We start from the raw sequence: 17,843 nt of genomic DNA on the forward strand, positions 1-17,843 counted from the left end.
AGTTATATGTATAACTGCTTAAATATAGTATATATGCTTTACCTGTATGCATGAGACACCATGTTAGCAACTGTGTGCTAATTGGTACTGAAATTGCTGGAACATACTTATTAGTATTGTTGTTTGTGAATTATTATGTGATACATGCTAAGTGCTAAATGCTATAATCATGTATCCAATTGTATATTTGTGTGACTGTGGAATATGATAATTGTCTGCTTGTTCTTGGACCGTAAGGCGGCAAGAGGTTTAGTTATTACTACCTGACTGGCTGTATTGATCATTGATTCAGCAAGGTATCATTGATAAGAATGAATCAAGGGCAGACAAATATGTCAGCTGGCCAGAGTGATCAAGGCTAGAATAATAACAATCAGGGTCAAGAAAATGACCAAGGACAAATTCCACAGCCAGCTCCTGTAAACTGGTAGCAAATAATTATTGATCTGCAGGCTACAGTGTTGAGACAGGGAGAAGAGCTTCGTCTCCTGAGACAACAGCAAGCACCTGCAGTGGCCAGTGTATCAGAGGCACCTCCTGTGTTGGTGCCAGCAGCTAGGCAGCTGCTTGAGGTTGGAAATAAATGTGAGCCTCTTTATGAAAGGTTCAGGAAGTCGCAACCTCTAGTATTTGAAGGCAGTGCAGATCCTGCCAAGGTAGAGCAGTGGATGAGTATGATTACCACCATCCTAGCTTTCATGAGGGTGACTGGTAATGAGAGGGTGGCCTGTGCCACTTATATGTTTCGGGAGGATGCCCAAATCTGGTGGGAAGTTATTACCCAGACCAGAAATGTTAATGCCCTGAGTTGGGAAGAGTTTCAGACTCTGTTCAACGAGAAATACTATAATGATGCCATCAAGGCGGAAAAAGCTGAGGAGTTCATTAGGCTACTTCAGGGAGGTTTGTCAGTTACTGAGTATGCCTTGAAATTTGATCGTTTGGCGAAATTTGCCATGGAGCTGGTGCCCATTGATGGGACCAGAAGAGAGAGGTTCCTACAAGGGCTACAGCCCAGATTAGCCCGTGATGTACGTATTGCCACTGTGGCTGGGGTTACTACCTATGCATAGGTGGTTGAGAAGACACTCACAGCTGAGAGTGCAGAGAACAAGATTTGGCGAGATAGTGCAGCCAGAAAAGAGTTCAGGAGGACAGGTCCTCCATTTGTAGGTTCAAGTAGGGGTGGAGGCCCCGGTGAGCAAAAGAGGAAGGTTCTTGACACCTTCCTAGTTCCAGGTCCTGATAGGCGACCCCGTGGTGTTTCAATGGGTCATCCAGGTGGTAATGAAGCCTGGAAGTCTTATCCTGAATGCCCTAGATGCAAGAGGCGTCATTTGGAGAGTGTAGGGCAAGGGCCTACTTCTGTTGTGGAGCAGTGGGTCATCTTAAGAAGGATTGCCCTAAGGCTAGAAAAGAAAAACCCAGAAAAGTGGACAGCTCAGCCCCAGCTCAAGTGTTCGCATTGACACAAGCAGAAGCCAAGGCTTCTCCCTCAGTTGTTACAGGTCAGCTTCTTAGTGCTGGAACCCCTTATAATGTTTTGATTGATTCTGGTGCTACACATTCTTTTGTTTATAGTAGTATTATTGATAGACTGTGTAGACCCTGTGATTTTTGTGCTGTGGGGTTTGGAACTTTGTTACCCACTGGGGAGTTAGTGGTATCCAGGAGATGAGTCAGATCTTTGCCAGTGACAGTGGAGGGCAGAGAGTTATCAGTGGATTAGATAGAGTTGGTTATGACTGACTTTGATATGATATTGGGTATGGATTGGTTGGCAAAGTACGGAGCAACCATTGATTGCAGAAGGAAGATGGTCACCTTTGAGCCTGAAGGTGAGGATCCTTTTGTGTTTGTTGGTACTGTGCATGGACCTCATATGCCTATGATTTCTGTTTTGAGGGCTAGGGATCTATTACAAGGGGGTTGTATTGGATTCTTAGCCAGTGTGGTTGATACCACTCAAGTCGTGCCAGTGAAACCGGAAGAGACCAGACTTGTTTGTGAATTTCTGGATGTGTTTCTAGAAGATTTGCCAGGGTTGCCACCGCACAAAGAAATTGAGTTCGTGATAGAACTAGCACCAGGGACGGAGCCAGTGTCTATAACACCCTACAGAATGGGACCAGTTGAGTTAGAAGAATTAAAGGTACAGTTGCAAGAACTGTTAGACTTGGGTTTTATCAGACCTAGTTTCTCACCTTGGGGTGCGCCAGTTCTGTTTGTGAAAAAGAAGGATGGTTATCTGAGGAAGTGCATTGATTACAAAGAACTGAATAAGTTGAAAATCAAGAACAAGTATCCTTTGCCAAGGATAGATGATCTGTTTGATCAATTTCAAGGTAAGAAGGTATTCTCAAAGATCGACCTTCATTCTGGTTATCATCAGTTGAGGGTCAAGGAGGGAGACATACCAAAGACTGCTTTTCGTACCAGGTATGGGCATTATGAGTTCTTAGTTATGTCATTTGGATTTACTAATGCCCCTGCTGCTTTTATGGATCTGATGAACGGAATGTTCAAGGATTATTTGGATTAGTTTGTGATCGTCTTCATCGATGATATTATGGTATATTCTCAGTTTGAGTCAGAGCATGAGCAGCATCTGAGGTTGGTTCTACAGAGATTGAGGGAACATAGATTGTTTGCAAAGTTTAAGAAATGTGAGTTCTGGTTATCTTAGGTATCCTTTCTTGGGCACATTTTCAATAAGGAGGGGATTAAGGTAGATCCAACAAAGATTGAAGTAGTCAGAGATTGGCCAAGGCCAAAGAATGCTTCTGAGGTTAGAAGTTTCCTTGGATTGGAAGGGTTCTCAAAGATTGCTACTGCATTGACTGAGCTGACACGCAAGAATCAGAAATTTGCGTGGTTAGATAAATATGAGAACAACTTCCAGGTGCTGAAGCAGAGATTGATTACAGCTGCGATTCTGAGTCTTCCGACAGATCAGGAGAAGTTTATGATTTACTGCGATGCTTCTCATCATGGTTTGGGCTGTGTTCTGATGCAGTCAGAGAAGGTAATTGCTTATGCTTCTCGCCAGTTGAAGGAGTATGAAAAGGGATATCCCACTCATGATTTAGAGTTGGAGGTTGTGGTCTTTGCTCTAAAGATATGGAGGCATTATCTTTATGGAGAGAAGTGTGAGATTTATACAGACCACAAGAGCCTAAAATACTTCTTCACTCAGAAAGATTTGAATATGAGACAAAGGCGTTGGCTGGAGTTAGTAAAAGATTATGATTGTGAGATTTTGTATCATCTAGGATAAGCCAACAATGTAGTTGATGCTTTAAGCTGGAAGGGTCCGGGACAGATTTATGGTATGAGGCTGATAGCTAGAGAGTTGGCTGAGGATATGACCAGAGCTGGTATAGAGTTGCTGGTGGGCCAGTTGGCTAATATTACGCTACAGTCTACACTGTTTGAGAGAATCAAGGAGGGTCAGTTGAGTGATCCACAGCTGATCAAGATCAGAGAGGATGTTTTGGCTGGAGCATCCAGAGACTATATAGTGTCTGAGTTAGGCTTGTTGAGATACAAGGGGCAGATATGTGTTCCGTTAGACACTGCTTTAAGGCGATAGATTCTAGATGAATCTCATACTACACCTTACTCTTTGCATCCAGGCACCACAAAGATGTATAAGGATGTGAGATCGTTGTATTGGTGGCCAGGGATGAAGAGAGATGTAGTAGAATATGTGGCTAAGTGCTTGACATGTCAGCAGGTCAAGGCTGAGCATCAGAGGCTGGCAGGGTTATTGCAGCCTCTGAATATCCCAGAGTGTGGAAGTGGGAAAACATCACGATGGATTTTGTGGTGGGCTTACCCAGCACTGTTGGTCAGCATGATTCTATTTGGGTGATAGTGGATCGCTACACCAAGTCAGCTTACTTCTTCCCGATGAGAACTACATATACAGTTGAACAGTATGCAGATCTCTATTTGAGAGATATCGTGCGCCTCCATTGAGCCTCGAGGTCGATCATGTCAGATCGGAACTCCACTTTTACTTCCAAGTTCTGGGGGAGTTTACAGGAGGCCATGGGGACAAAACTGAAGTTCAGTACTGCTTGTCATCCTCAGACAAATGGGCAATCTGAGTGGACGATCCAGATATTAAAGGACATGCTGCGAGCATGTGTACTAGACTTTGGTGGATCTTGGAGTAAGTATCTACCTTTGATAGAATTTTCCTACAATAATAATTATCAGCCTACCATTGGAGTTGCACCTTATGAGATGTTGTATGGTAGGAAGTGCAGATCCCCCATTCATTGGGATGAGACAGGTGAAAGGAGATACTTAGGTCTTGAGGCAGTTCAGAGGACCAATGAGGCCATTGAGAAGATTAGAGCTAGGATGCTCGCTTCTCGGAGTAGGCAGAAGAGCTATGCAGATCCCAAGCGCATGAATGTGGAGTTCCAAGTGGGAGACTATGTCTTTCTTAGAGTCTCGCCATGGAAAGGGGTGAGAAGGTTTGGGAAGAAGGGCAAGCTGAGCCCTAGATTTGTAGCTCCATTTGAGATCCTGGAGGGGATTGGTCAGGTGACTTACAAGTTAGCCTTACCTCTGGCGTTGTCAGCCGTGCATAATGTCTTTCATGTTTCAGCTCTTTGGAGGTATGTATCTGATGTGAATCATATTTTGAGTTATGAAGATATGGAGCTTAAGGTAGATCTCTCCTTTGAGGAGTAGCCAGTCTAGATACTTGATAGAAAGGATAAAGTCCTCAGGTATAAGACGATACCTTTGGTTAAGGTATTGTGGAGGAACAGCAAGGTCAAGGAAGCGACCTGGGAGCTGGAGTCAGATATGCAGAGTCAGTATCCCGAGCTGTTCAGGTAAATTTCGAGGACAAAATTTCTATAAGGAGGGGATAGTTGTAATGCCACGGAATCCCTAATGCGGTTTAATGGCTGGATTAGTAGGCCGGGAGGGCCATAACTGATTAATTATGCCATTACCTGATAATATGCATGTTTATGTGAATTATATTATAATATGATGTTTTATGCATGCATGTGGGTCCACATTTGATTATTAGGGTGTTTTGGTAATTCGGCCCGTTGAGGGCATATTTGTGTATTTTGGTGCATATTGTGAGTTATGGATGAGATCCCATTATTATGGAGATATATTCGAGCTATTTGGCATGAGACGGTCTTATATTATTAATTAGCGGCACTACACCAAATGCCTCTTTCCACAACACAAGAAGATAAGACTATTTAAAAAGTATTATAGTAAGGATGTCCAAAACCAAATGAAAAAAAGGCGGTACCTTTAGGAACTCCCGCTATATTGAAATAGGCATTTTGGTCTGACTATAATATAGTCTCTCTCTACTTTTTTCACATGTAAAATAAAATAAAATAAAGAAGAAAGAAACCTTTCTCCCACCCGATCCTTATACTTTCCTTTCTCCCTCTCTCTATCGCATTTTTTCTGCTAGGCCTGAATGACGATGGCAGGGGCTCAGGGAATGGTGGTCGACGGCGGCAAGGGGGTCGGGGTCGGGCTGTTCGGCGGTAGGGGGCTCGGGGCTGGGTTCGACAACAACGACTAGTGGCTCGGGGCTGGGCTCGACAGCAACGACTGGTGGCTCAGGGTTGGGCTCGACGGCGGGTGGGGGGGTCTCGGGACTGGGCTCGACGGCGCAAGGGCTGGGCAGGACGTGGCTGCCATATTTTGGTGAAGGTGAGTTATTTTGGCCTAATTTTGGCATTTGAGTCATTTAACCTTAGTCATTTAGGTTGTCTTTGCAATTAACCTTAATGTTTTATTTTTCCATACTAAAGTCGTCCATGTTAAAGTCCTCACTCTCTATTTTCTAATTTGTATATATATATATATATATGGCCTCACTCTCTTTTTGCTAATTTGTAGGTGCATCGGTGGGGTTCGACCGTGGCAGAGCTCAACATAGCCGAAGGGCTCAACGAAGGTCGGCAGGCTCTTCTTGATATGCTAAAGAAGGCTGAGAGGGAGAGGAAAATGGAGCTTCAAGTGTTGTTGGAGCACAGAGCTGTAACAAATTTTCCACATCGCAACCGCATTCAGGTCTGTTGCTAGAAGTTCATTTCTATAAGAACAAGTAGATCATCATTATATCTAATATTGTAATTGTTGTCTAATATTATATATATGTATAATTTTTTGGTGAAAGTGTTTATATTTTTGCATTGATAGACATTAGGGTGTGATCATTCAAAGATTTGAAGTTGTTGAGCCCCAAAAATTTGGGAGAGAGAAATTTAGCTGTGGATTCTGGGTAATACCAAATTAACAAGTTAACTCATGCCTGTAAAACTACGATTAGAACATTTTTAGGAAGTACCAGATGTAAAATAAAATAAAAATGCTAGATGCCTAGATTGATGAAGTAATTTCCCCTCAAAAAAGAAAAAAAGAAAAAAAGAAAAAAGGACTTTGTAAGCTGTAACTCACGTGGGGTAGGTTTAGTTGGCAAGTCCACAGTGTTCTGTGGTTCCATTTCTTATGGGGCTACTTAAAATTTGCTGTACCTTTTTGTCTCCCAAAGATTGTGGGATTCAGCAAGAAGATCTAATAATGAGGAGAAATTATTTTTTGATAGTTTGTGGCCCCCTTAAAAAACATGCTTGAGTTCATCTCAGTTACAATTAGTCAATAAAACCGACACCCTTAAATTGTGTTACTGTTATATATCATTTTTTTTTGCTGATATGATAATTGTGTGGTTGAGCTGTGCTTAAATCTTGAATTCAATATTTACTTCGAGGTGTTGTTAAAACTTTTCCAGTGTTGCTAATTATTTAATTCTTTACTTTTATTTTCTCAGTCATTACTAAGAGGTTGGTTCTTGCATAATGGAAGTATGGTTGAGAATGAGAGGCCCTCTTCTGTGGCTGAAAGTGAATTAGGCTTATTGAGGCAAAGGCATACAGTCTCCGGTCTGAGGTATTTTCTAATTCAGAGCTCAATAACTTTATTTTTATTATTTTTTCTTGAATAAATATATAGTATAATATATGAATGGTTTTTGCTCAAACATTTTGGATCCTTTTCTTTCAATTAGGGAAGGGTTCTCCAGACTGGATAATTCTGTTTGTGCTCAAGCAAGCAGCAGTCTTTTTGATACATCTAACTAGGATAATATTTCAAATCGAAATGGAGAACCTCAAGAAAATAACTTATATGAAGTCAGAGATGATATTTGCGAACAATCAGAACTTAATTATGAAGCGAGTGAAGATCAAGAACATGACAGCCGTGGAATATTGGATGGTCGGAGTGAGTTTGGAAGCAATGCTGTTGAAGATATAGAATCACGGGAATCAAATGCTCATATTATAGAAGGATGGCAGGAACAAGTGCCAGATAATGTGGTAAGACAGTGGCAATGGCCAACCAATGCTAAATTTGCTGACAGTAGAGATGACACTGAACTAAACACGGATGTTGACTCACAGAAAAATACTACTGGTGAATGGGCCCATCATACATTGCATGTTGGTGTTGAAGAACGTAGGAATATTCTGGAAGCCAGTTATGCAGCCAATGATGAATCCAAGCCAAGAAGGGAGTCAAATGACTACCATCATCTATCCGGTCCTGCAGATAATTTAGAAGGTTACACAGTTGCTTCTCATGCGATCGGGCAAGAGTCTGCTTCTGAGGTACAGCAATGGCAGGATCAATCTCTAGCAATTGAGGAGGGAGACTGGGTTCAAGACGTTGCTGAATATATTGAATGGACAGACAGTCCAGGTGAAACTATGGCTGGAAATCAGCAACAAGCTGCCGAATTTGGATGGTCCCAGGGAAATGAAGATTTAGAAAATAGTCACTTGGAAGAGGTTCCTGAAGAGGAGTGGCATGAGGAATGTGATTTCCAAGAAGCTGTGCAAAGTTGGCTTGAAGGGCCTTCTAATAATGAATCTGTTCTAATTTGTAATTTGTATTTATATATGGCCTCACTCTCTATTTTATAATTTGTATTTATATATGGCCTCACTCTTTTTTTGCTAATTTGCAGGTGCATCGGTGGGGTTCGACCGTGGCAGAGCTCATCATAGCTGAAGGGCTCAACGAAGGTAGGCACGACAGTATGTATCTCTTCTCATTCTGCTTTTGTTTTTTTTTCTTTCTCTCTCTTCTCTGGTTTTGTGTTTGGCTCAGGGTTGAGGATGTGTGGAGGTCTCAATCGTGAAGTGGTATTATAGAAGTCTTTAAGGATGGTCTTAGTAAAACTAAGGAGACATAGGGAGATCGAATCTTTTTGACAGCAATGGTGAGACCTACTTCAACCTTCACTCTCCAATTTTATTTCATGGTTATATTATTATGCCTCATTCTAGCTACTTCAAGTGGTGTAGTATATATTTTGTCTCTTATAGTGTTAAGATTTTTTTGGCTTCATATTGGTTTAATATAATTTCAAAGTCTGAATAAGTCTTATATAAAATGTACAAGCTCCAATTCACAAGCTTCATTATTATTAGACTAATAAAAAATTCGAAGTCTTTTTAGAGTTCAAATTATATAGCTTGTTCTAATCAAAGGCTATAATGGATTTAATTTTTAGTACCTGGAAATGATTGTCTTTGAAGATACATATATTTTGATGATGTCTTTTAGTTTTCTATTTGTATTTTCCAGAGTTTGTCTAGATATGTTGTTTAAATTATTTTCTATTTTTTTCTTTCTTATTTTGTTTCTGGTACTAAGATGTGATTAGTTTCCTCTGCTTATAAGGTTTTTCTAATGTTGTTCTGCATTTTTTTGGACCCAAGCATGTGCTTTGTAGTAGGTTAGCTTAAATGGGCTTCATCTGCTTTTATGCTTTCTCTTGCTTTTTCAAAGTTAATGTATGTAAAGCAAGTAGTGTATTGTCTAAGTTGTATGCTTCTGTGCTGCTGAAAGTTGTGTGCTTCTTATTAGGGCACTTCTCGATCATATATCAAATAAGGTGTTCCTCCTATCCATTACAAGTCCTTATTCACATCTAGTATTTCAAAACAAAATAAATTTTATTTAGCATAATGATCTCTTCCTGCTTGCTTCAGCCATCTCACATGCTGAACAGAGAGAAGTAGATACCTTACACTTCATGTAAATAGCCCCTTGGCTGCAAGTATTACATTCTCAAAATAGCCCCTTGATATTATTATTACTTGACTTGGTTAGGCCATGCCCTTTTAATATAAATATCTTGGTATATTTGTTGTTTTCAAATATCTGACTATATAGTTTCCTGAGTATATTTTTGGATTTGACATTTGATCTTGTTTGTGATTATGTTTTATGGGTTTGCGATTATTTTAGTTTCAGTTTTTTTATCCTATTTTTGGATTTAAACTTTCAGTGTGCTGAGGTTGTTTTGGTTATGTATTTGATTTTCTTGTGACTAATTTTTGTTTATGAGTAAAGGTTACATTAGATCTTTGACTTTTTTGTGTATAAGTTTTCTGTGTTGAGTTCATGTAAAAAATTTCAAATTTCACAGCTGCAACTATTCTGTGAAAAAGTGATTGTTTGTTAATCAAAATATCCAAAATGTATTGTTATGCTCAATATTTTTGTTTTCGAAACAGAGGTTTAACTAGTGGCTGAAATATACTTTATATGATAAAAATATTGCCAAGGAAGCCTAGATTTAAGATGCTTGTAAGTTGAAAGTGCTTGTTTTTCTTCAAACAAAACAAAGCTCTAATATATCTTAGCATCTTGAATGTGGCTTTGGTTGACCTCCAGCTTTGGGCTTTTGTTTTGCTTGTTTCTTAGTTTTAGCTCTTGGACTTGGAAATTGTGATAATCAAGCCGTGACCCAATTTTGTTTAAATCCTTTGATGCTTTCCTCATATTAATCTATATTCTATTTGTGGTGATATTCCTTATGTTTGGAGGCCTTTGAGCTTTGACTACATTTAAGTTTGCCACTAAAATACTCTAGGGATGCTATATATTTTTAATTGGCTAATCTTACTGCCATTTTTTTTAATATTAAAATATACTCCTCTTATAAAATAGACCCGTTTTGAGTTATCATTTTATATTTTTGTATGAAAAAAAAAATCTTCGCTATGATGAGCTCAAAATTCTTGTTCACTAATGGTGCCTCCTATGTTTGGGATCCAAGAAAATGGTGCTCATTTGGCTGTGGTGGGTCCTGGGAGGGAAGCTGCATCTGCAAAGTACTCTGATTGGGTAAGGTTAGTTCATCACAGCTCTCTGTTGCACTCTAGTAACATACTGTAACATTTAAGGTTGAGTTTTGAAGTAAATGTTGGTTTCTGTGTGTGATACTAGATATGCATTTTTTTTTTAAGAAACTACATAATTTAACAATGAAGTGTAGATAATCACTACAACAAAGTGAAGTAATTGTCACTTAAGGTTTTTATTTTAATACTTTTCCATAAAACTTGTGTAGAATTTGGAAATATCTTGTCTTGAAAAGAATTTGGATATGAGACTCGGTGTAGTCACCAAAGAAACTAAACCTGGTCTAACTGTAAGTCTTCTATTTATCATATTAACTGAAAATCTAGCTTTCTAGAGACCACAGAGATATTGATTACTGCTAAATTATTCATGCTATATTATAGGAAGATGACATGCTATTTAATTTTTTACAGTAACCTTGTTATTATGAACACTTAGAATCTTGTGCAACTGGGATATCTAACTGAAACTAATCTAGATTTATGATGTTTTGACAATACTAATTAACTAAAAGCTTCTGCAGCAATACCTGCTAGGGTGTGTGTTTTGCTTTAATGGGCATTGGCAGCTCATTTCATGCTCGAGAAACTGCTGTGAGTGGGCAATTGGAGAGTCGAGTGTGGTAAATACTGTTCTTTTCCTGTGTACTGTGTTATGTTTGTTTCTTGCCATGTTAATGCTCTTGTCTCTTATCATTTGCCCAGGGTTGTTGAGATCATCTGCACTTTGGTCAGGAAATTATCTCCTAATCCTAATAGTGCTGCTATAATGGCCATGGGTGTTAACATCTTGGCAAAGAGATTGAAATGGTAAGCTAATCCATATTGCATTTTTTTTTATACTTTTGGGTATAAACTTATATATGGCTCTTTCCACTAGCATGTTTCTTATGAGAAGATTTTGTATTCTTCTCTGTATCAATTGTATGCAAACTTGAAAAGTAAAATAAAAAAATTGTATAATTGTGTAATGACCTCTATCGTTATGCTTTTTTTTTCTTTCTTTTTCAACTGTCCTTTGTTTATTGATATTTATTTTATTCTGCACTTTATGCCATCTGAAATTTGTACTTATTTTGTTAATTTAGTTGTGCATTGCTTACATTGATACCATTTTGGTAAATATGCATGAATGATGCTTTCTCTTCAATCTTGTGATATTTGTGATTGTAGAGTTATTTTGACTCGATTTGGGTAGTATTTGGTGCTTTGCTTCTGTTGTGTTATTATTGTGATTGTTTCTTTTTTAAAGATCACATGAATGTTTTTGTTCATCCTGGTTTTTTCTTCACCCTGTTGAGGACATTTGTTTGTTTCCTTTTTGATTGCAGTTCCCATAGTATCTTTTATTTGATAATTTCTCTAGTCCAATAACCAATTTCATGAACCTTAATATTGTTGTCTTATTGGGTGTTCAGTGTATTATTATGCAGGATTCAATATTAATTTGTTATTGGATGTTCCTTGCCATTTTGTTTTCACGTTGTCCTATCCTGTCTTCATATCTATATGGTCAATTTCTTGATGCATATGTCCAAACTTAATCTAATATGTTGAAAAAATAATTTCTTTAAGTTATTACTTGATTATGAGATTGGATTCATAGTTGAGTTGCTCATTTCAGTTTGAAACTTTATGAAGTTAAGAATAAGTTTTATACAACAATGCTTATGGTTTAAGACAATTAAAAAAAAAACTGCACTCTATATGTTTTATATATTTCTCTAAAATGGCTGGATCCTTTTTCAGATTGGGGTTCTTGTTTTAGTTTCTATCCCATGCTGCCATTGTTGGGTTCATGGGAGGAGCTGCCATTACAATTGCCCTTCAGCAACTCAAAGGATTGCTTGGCATAAGAAAGAATTTCACAAAGAAGACTGGTATTGTCTCTGTTTTGCGCTCAGTGTTTAATTCAACCCACCATGTTGTAATATGATTTCTTAAGCCTAGACTAGTAGACTAAATATTGTAATTACATTTGAGTAATTAATAAAAATCTATTTATGTTACCTTATTTGGCTTCAACTTTCATATTTGTTTTCCTAGTTTTGTGTAAGTAAAAAAAGATTATGTTTCTCTAAGCTAATATAACACATGTGTTATACTAAAGTGTAGTATAACACAAAAAATGTGTTATACTAAAGTGTATTATAACACAAATAAAGTGTTATACTAAAGTGTAGTATAACACAAATTCATAAGTATTGAAATGTGTTATATAATCGATTATAAATAACATAATTAAACACTTATCTATTTATTAAAATAACACAGAAATTGTGTTATCATTGACAGTATAATAATACATCTGTATAACAATGATAAAGTGTTATGTAAAGTACCCTGACCTACGATAACATAGTCGGTCTTAACACATCAAAAAGTGTTATGGTATGTTTTGATAACGCATTTTCGGTGTTATTAAAAGCATTTTTTCTTGTAGTGCGGTTTTGTCATGACAGGTTCATTTATTGGGATATTGAGTAATGAGAATGTTATTTGATGATAAATTGAGAGTTATTGAGATCAGGAGGAAATTCTGGGAGTTTTGACTATAATGTCCCCGGGGGTGTTTTCGGGACCCCGAGCACTAGGTTTTTATTTGAGGTTACTAAAGCTTGAAGTAGCTTGTCAGATAGAATCGTACGTTAGAAAACCCTTTCTCTCTTCCCGTTAGTTAATTTTACCGTTCGAGGTATTTTCAAAGAAATCTTGAGTTCCAGGAGTTGGAATCAAGCGAGGATCGAGGCATAGCGATCCTAGGAAAGATTAGAAGCTTCTTGACCAAAGGATTTGATGAGAAAAAACCCAAACAAAGGTAATCTAAGTTTTAAGTTTTGAGTTTTTAGAGTTTCTAAGCTTCGAATTGGATTTTGTGAATCGTTGAGTTTTTGGTTCGTTTGAGCCTCGGGATTTGAGGGCTTTGGATCATCGGGAAGTTTGGGAACTTTGATTTTTGGATTTGGAAGTGTTTAGGTGTGTTTTTGGAAGGTTTAGGATGGGTGAAATCGAGTTCTTGGCTGGTTCTGGGTGTGGGGCCATGACCTTGTTCTTGAGCACCGCGGCCCATGCTCCAAGAAGCAGCTGGGGAGGTTTTGGCCTTGCTGGGCGCCTCGGCCCTGAGTATGAGGTGTCGCGGCCCTTGCTCCTGTTGTGGCTGGGGGCCGCGGCTCAAGGTGCTAGGGCTGCGGCTCTTGGGTGGTTTTGAGGCTGTTTGAGTGTTTTGTCCTCGGGAACTTGGTTTTAGGCCTCAGGATTGTTCCTACTACCCGGATTAGCGGGGATTAATGTCCCGAAGGCTAGATCTTGGTTTGGGAACCTTTTTTATTCATTTTATTGATGGTTTCCCATATTTGGTTATGACTAGGTGACCACTAAAGGGCTAAAAGTCAGATCGTTCTCAGGGGTCGTTCTTTTATTCATTCTTGCTCGAATCAGATGTAAGAAAACTGCACCCTGTGTATATGACATGCATGATTGTTGTTGAGGCATGTTGGTTGATAAATGTGGACATTAATTGCATATTAAATGCTTAGCAGAGCTTGCTTACTTTTGTATGGCACTGATTAGTCAGGGACGACACTGGTCGCATATTACTGACCTGTGAGTCAGAAACGGCATAAGTGTCTTGAACGCAGGGCCGATAAAAGATTAGATCTAATTGATATCAGCGTTGAATGACTCTAAAGCATTAATACTAGAGCGACCCTAAGGTCAATGAAAATTATAAGTGATTGACTTGTCTAAGCTAGTTACTAAGAGCCAAGGCTTAAGGCCTAGGTGACAGCTTGTCACATGGCTAGGGAGCGGAATCCCATGGTTATGACTCTATGGTCATGCGATAGGTTATATTGGTGACCTGTTCATCGAGCACCTATCTTGATAAGCTAGTGAAAGGATCACTTATTTGTAAAGCCCCGGTGACCCTATCGTCACATGGCTAAAGGGAACGGAACCCACCTTAGTGACTTTTCAGCTGTCACTTATCTGTTTTGGACTGAAAGTCCTGAATGATTATTATGATCATTGTTGATATTATATTCATGCTATATTGTGTTTTCTTGCTGGGCTTTGGCTCGTGGGTGCTATGTGGTGCAAGTAAAGGGAAAGAAAAGCTCACCCAGCCTTGAGTGGAGAGCTTAAGTGGTGTTGTGTACATATGCGGCCGCTTGACCACCATGACCAAGGAGTTCTCAGAGGAACTAGGGGGTTTACACTATTTTTGCCACTTAGGTCGGTGGGTTTGTAAACTTCAAACTATAATGACCATTTTGAGTTGTAAATAACTTGTAAGTGTTTTGATGGGCCCATGACCAGTTTTATGTATTTAATAAAATATATCATTTCCTTTTGATTGGTTTTTCACCTTAGCCTGTTAATAATACCTAGAAGCATGTTTTTTAACCAAAGAACTCGGGTAGCGAGTTAAATTTCTGGTTCACCGTTCATCGTAACTGTTCTGGGGTAACCAAGGCATTACAGACACCATTAGAGAGTTCCAGCCACCCATACCAGTTTTGGCAGTCCCTTTTGGAGAGATAAACCATAATAGTAAGAGGAAAGGAGAGAGATACAAGGAAGAAGAAGAGAATAAGAAGGAGGACCACTTTGGGCACAAATTTGCTTGATTTTGTTTTTTTTTGTTTTTATCTTTGTATTTTAAACCTTAGTTTTGAATATTTTGAATCAATGGCTGAATTGATTGTTCCTATTTTCTTGTCTCTAGTCATGAACTAAATTTTTTGTGGTTAGAGAAACTAATGACCTTTAATATGTAATTTTTGATATTGTGGGTAAGTAATGCTATGCAATTTGAGGTTTTGTTCAATCAAGTGATGAAATTGTAATGCTTGTTGTGGTTTGACCAACTTTAATGGGTGATGAAATTAATATTAATGCTAGAAAGATCGATATTAATGGATGTAAAACTTGATTGATGCATGTTCTTAACTTTTAGGTTTTGAATTGTGAGAATATATCAATGTATATCACCTTGCATGCCTTAGAAGGTTTGTACTCAAATTGGTATTCTTGACATTAATTTGGCATAGGAATATGCTAGTTAATTAAAGAATTGAACCTTAATTGCTTTGGAAAAAGAATTAGGACAAGATAATTGCCTTAGTCAACTCTGCCTAGTTTGCGACCGCATTACTTGCCCGCATTTTACCCATATTTTTTGTATTAGAGTGAATTAGTTCTCTAACCCCTCATAATCATTGAAATCAACCCCTTGTTACTATTTTTAATCTAGTTGGGTTAATTAATTAATTAATTTCCATTTATTTCATTGTTCATTTAGTTTAATCAAATCCTTGAATTAATTTAAGCTCCAAGTTGTTGGTTTTTATTTTTGCAATATTTAGCTTAAACAATCCTTGAGGAGACAATAAAATTACTTACTACTTTATTACTTGTTAGACGATTATGTACACTTGCATATCCAAAAGAAAAATCGCAACAACTACATAGTCTATCAATCACCCTACTGGATACAAATGAATGCATAGCACCAGAATCAATCAGTATAGTATAAGTAGAGCCAACACTAGAAATCTGACATGTCACTACCGAGGGACTAGCCTCAACATCTGAGTAGGTCAGTGTAACATCCCAATCTTCCTAATAATGCTTAGTGTCTTGATTAGGGGGCCAGGAGGGCAATAATGAAGTTAATTATGTATTTATGTGCTATGGGTATATTATTATGTGAATTATGAGAGTTCTATGATGATATGAATATGCTTTCATGTTTAAGTGTATTAAATATGCATGTGGCCCCGTTTCTTATTAGAAGGACATTTTCGTAATTTTGACCCGTTGAGGGTACAAGTGTAAATATATGTGATTTATGATTGTGACCACATTATTATGTGGATATATTTGAGTTACCCGACACGAGACGATCCTAGTGAGCAATTTGGCAGAAAAGTCACAACGGGGCAAAATACCCAACTTGGGTTGGGCTTGGGGGTATTTTGGTAATGTGGTAAACTACTTCGATTTATTAAGTAACGAGAATTAACTTGGTGAATATTTCGCTTGATAGATTTATTTGGGAATATGTGGGGTAATTTGAGATTAACGGAAATTATTCCAAATGACTAATTTGCCCTTGGGAGTAAACCTTGAGGTTAAGCGGGGCAAGGGGCAATGTGGTCATTTGACCACATTAGATAGCAATAGGCAGTGGAACTCTTAGTCACGTTCAAAGCTTTTTCTATTGGGTTGTGGTCATTTTGGAAGAGCCTCTAAGTACCAACTTGTAGCGACCAAAGATATTTATTTGTTAATTTATTTAATTGATTTAATAGTTCACTAAATAATTTTATTTAGTGAAAATGATTTTCCTTCTCGTAATTAATTTAATTATATTGTTTCATTTTTTTGTGATTATTTGAAAATTGATTGTAATTGAAATTTTGTGACATAGTATATTATTATGTGACATGGGCATGTGGTGCAAGTTTAGAACAAGTGAGGTAATTTGCATTGGCTATGATTCAAGAAAAAGGAAAGAATAAGTAATGATAGTTATTTTTGGGTGTTTTATTTTATTTAACTTGTATTATTTTAGAATAAAGAAAAGGAAATATGAGTATGCATGAATGTACTCTCTCTTGATACTAAAAATAAGATTTATGAAATACTCAATATTTGTATATCTTGGGTATTTATCCTTTATTTATAATAACGAGATTTTTCTCCTTTTTGGCTGGTGATACCCGACCAAGGATGCAAAAACGGAATGATAGAGTGTGGAGCAAGTTTCCATAGTTGTCACGTTTAGAAATCCCGTAACTGTGTACCCAGCCAAAGTAAATTGGCTATAATGGGAGTTGTATACCTCCGATTTGGTCATATTATACATCGTTGGAAAGATAATTTGACTAACTACAACTTTGTAAAAGAAGTCATGGCCTAATTCACAGGTTATCATAGTCAAAACTGCTCCCGAAGTTACAGGATCCAATAGTTACGAAAATTAATCTAGATTCTTCCATTTTATTTTCCTTAACCTAGTAATCACCTATAAATAGATCCTTAAGTATATCTCTCTCTCTCTCTCTCTCTCATTTTTTACAACCCTAAACCGCAACCTATAGAGGGTGTAGCAAGTTCCAAGTTTTCCTTGTCTCCAAGTCTTCAAGATTAGGGGTAATGTGTACATGAAATCTCAAAGTTTAATTTTTCTTTTTCTTCTTCTCTATTCTTAGGGGATTGATAAGCTTTCCTCCTATTGAATCGTATTTTTCTTCTTATTATTCCTAAAATCTTGTTGTTTGGGTGGTTGAGGAGACTAGGTCATTGTGGTGCTAACTAGAGTGTCAAGAAGCTTGTTCCTAGTGCTAAGGTTTGGTCTACACTATCAAAGAGGTAAGTGGAGTTTGCTTGGTTGTTTATCTTTTCCTCTAGAAACATGTTAGGTTTGTTGTAATATATTTGAGACTTTGATTTTGGCATGATGTTTTGGCTATGGGGTTTGAAAACCCAATTATGTAAATGAGCAAGCACGTTTAGGGTGATAGTTTTTGGCTTTGAGGAATTAACTTGAACTTTTGCGGATATGATTTTATATTCTTGATTTTTGGGTATACTTGTTGTGAAATGAGAAGTTTTTATGGA

The 17,843-nt window shown here is 37.8% G+C and overlaps 2 long non-coding RNA genes across 4 annotated transcripts; both read left to right on the plus strand.

Annotated features, from left to right (window-relative positions):
- The first annotated feature begins 6,861 nt into the window (after window positions 1–6,861).
- On the plus strand, window positions 6,862–7,631 carry LOC133821585 (uncharacterized). The gene is made up of 3 exons (XR_009887687.1): window positions 6,862–6,951; window positions 7,070–7,379; window positions 7,464–7,631. It is a non-coding gene; the product is annotated as an uncharacterized LOC133821585 (long non-coding RNA).
- Window positions 7,632–10,085: 2,454 nt separating this feature from the next.
- On the plus strand, window positions 10,086–10,990 carry LOC133821586 (uncharacterized). Of its 3 annotated transcripts, none has more exons than XR_009887689.1 (3): window positions 10,086–10,200; window positions 10,427–10,507; window positions 10,923–10,990. It is a non-coding gene; the product is annotated as an uncharacterized LOC133821586 (long non-coding RNA). The 3 variants fall into 3 exon arrangements; XR_009887690.1 differs by lacking the exon at window positions 10,086–10,200 and adding an exon at window positions 10,210–10,259; XR_009887688.1 differs by lacking the exon at window positions 10,086–10,200 and having other exon boundaries at window positions 10,334–10,507.
- Window positions 10,991–17,843: the final 6,853 nt, after the last annotated feature.

The sequence above is a fragment of the Humulus lupulus genome, chromosome 3 (genome assembly GCF_963169125.1).
Source record: "Humulus lupulus chromosome 3, drHumLupu1.1, whole genome shotgun sequence".
Classification (NCBI taxonomy): domain Eukaryota; kingdom Viridiplantae; phylum Streptophyta; class Magnoliopsida; order Rosales; family Cannabaceae; genus Humulus; species Humulus lupulus.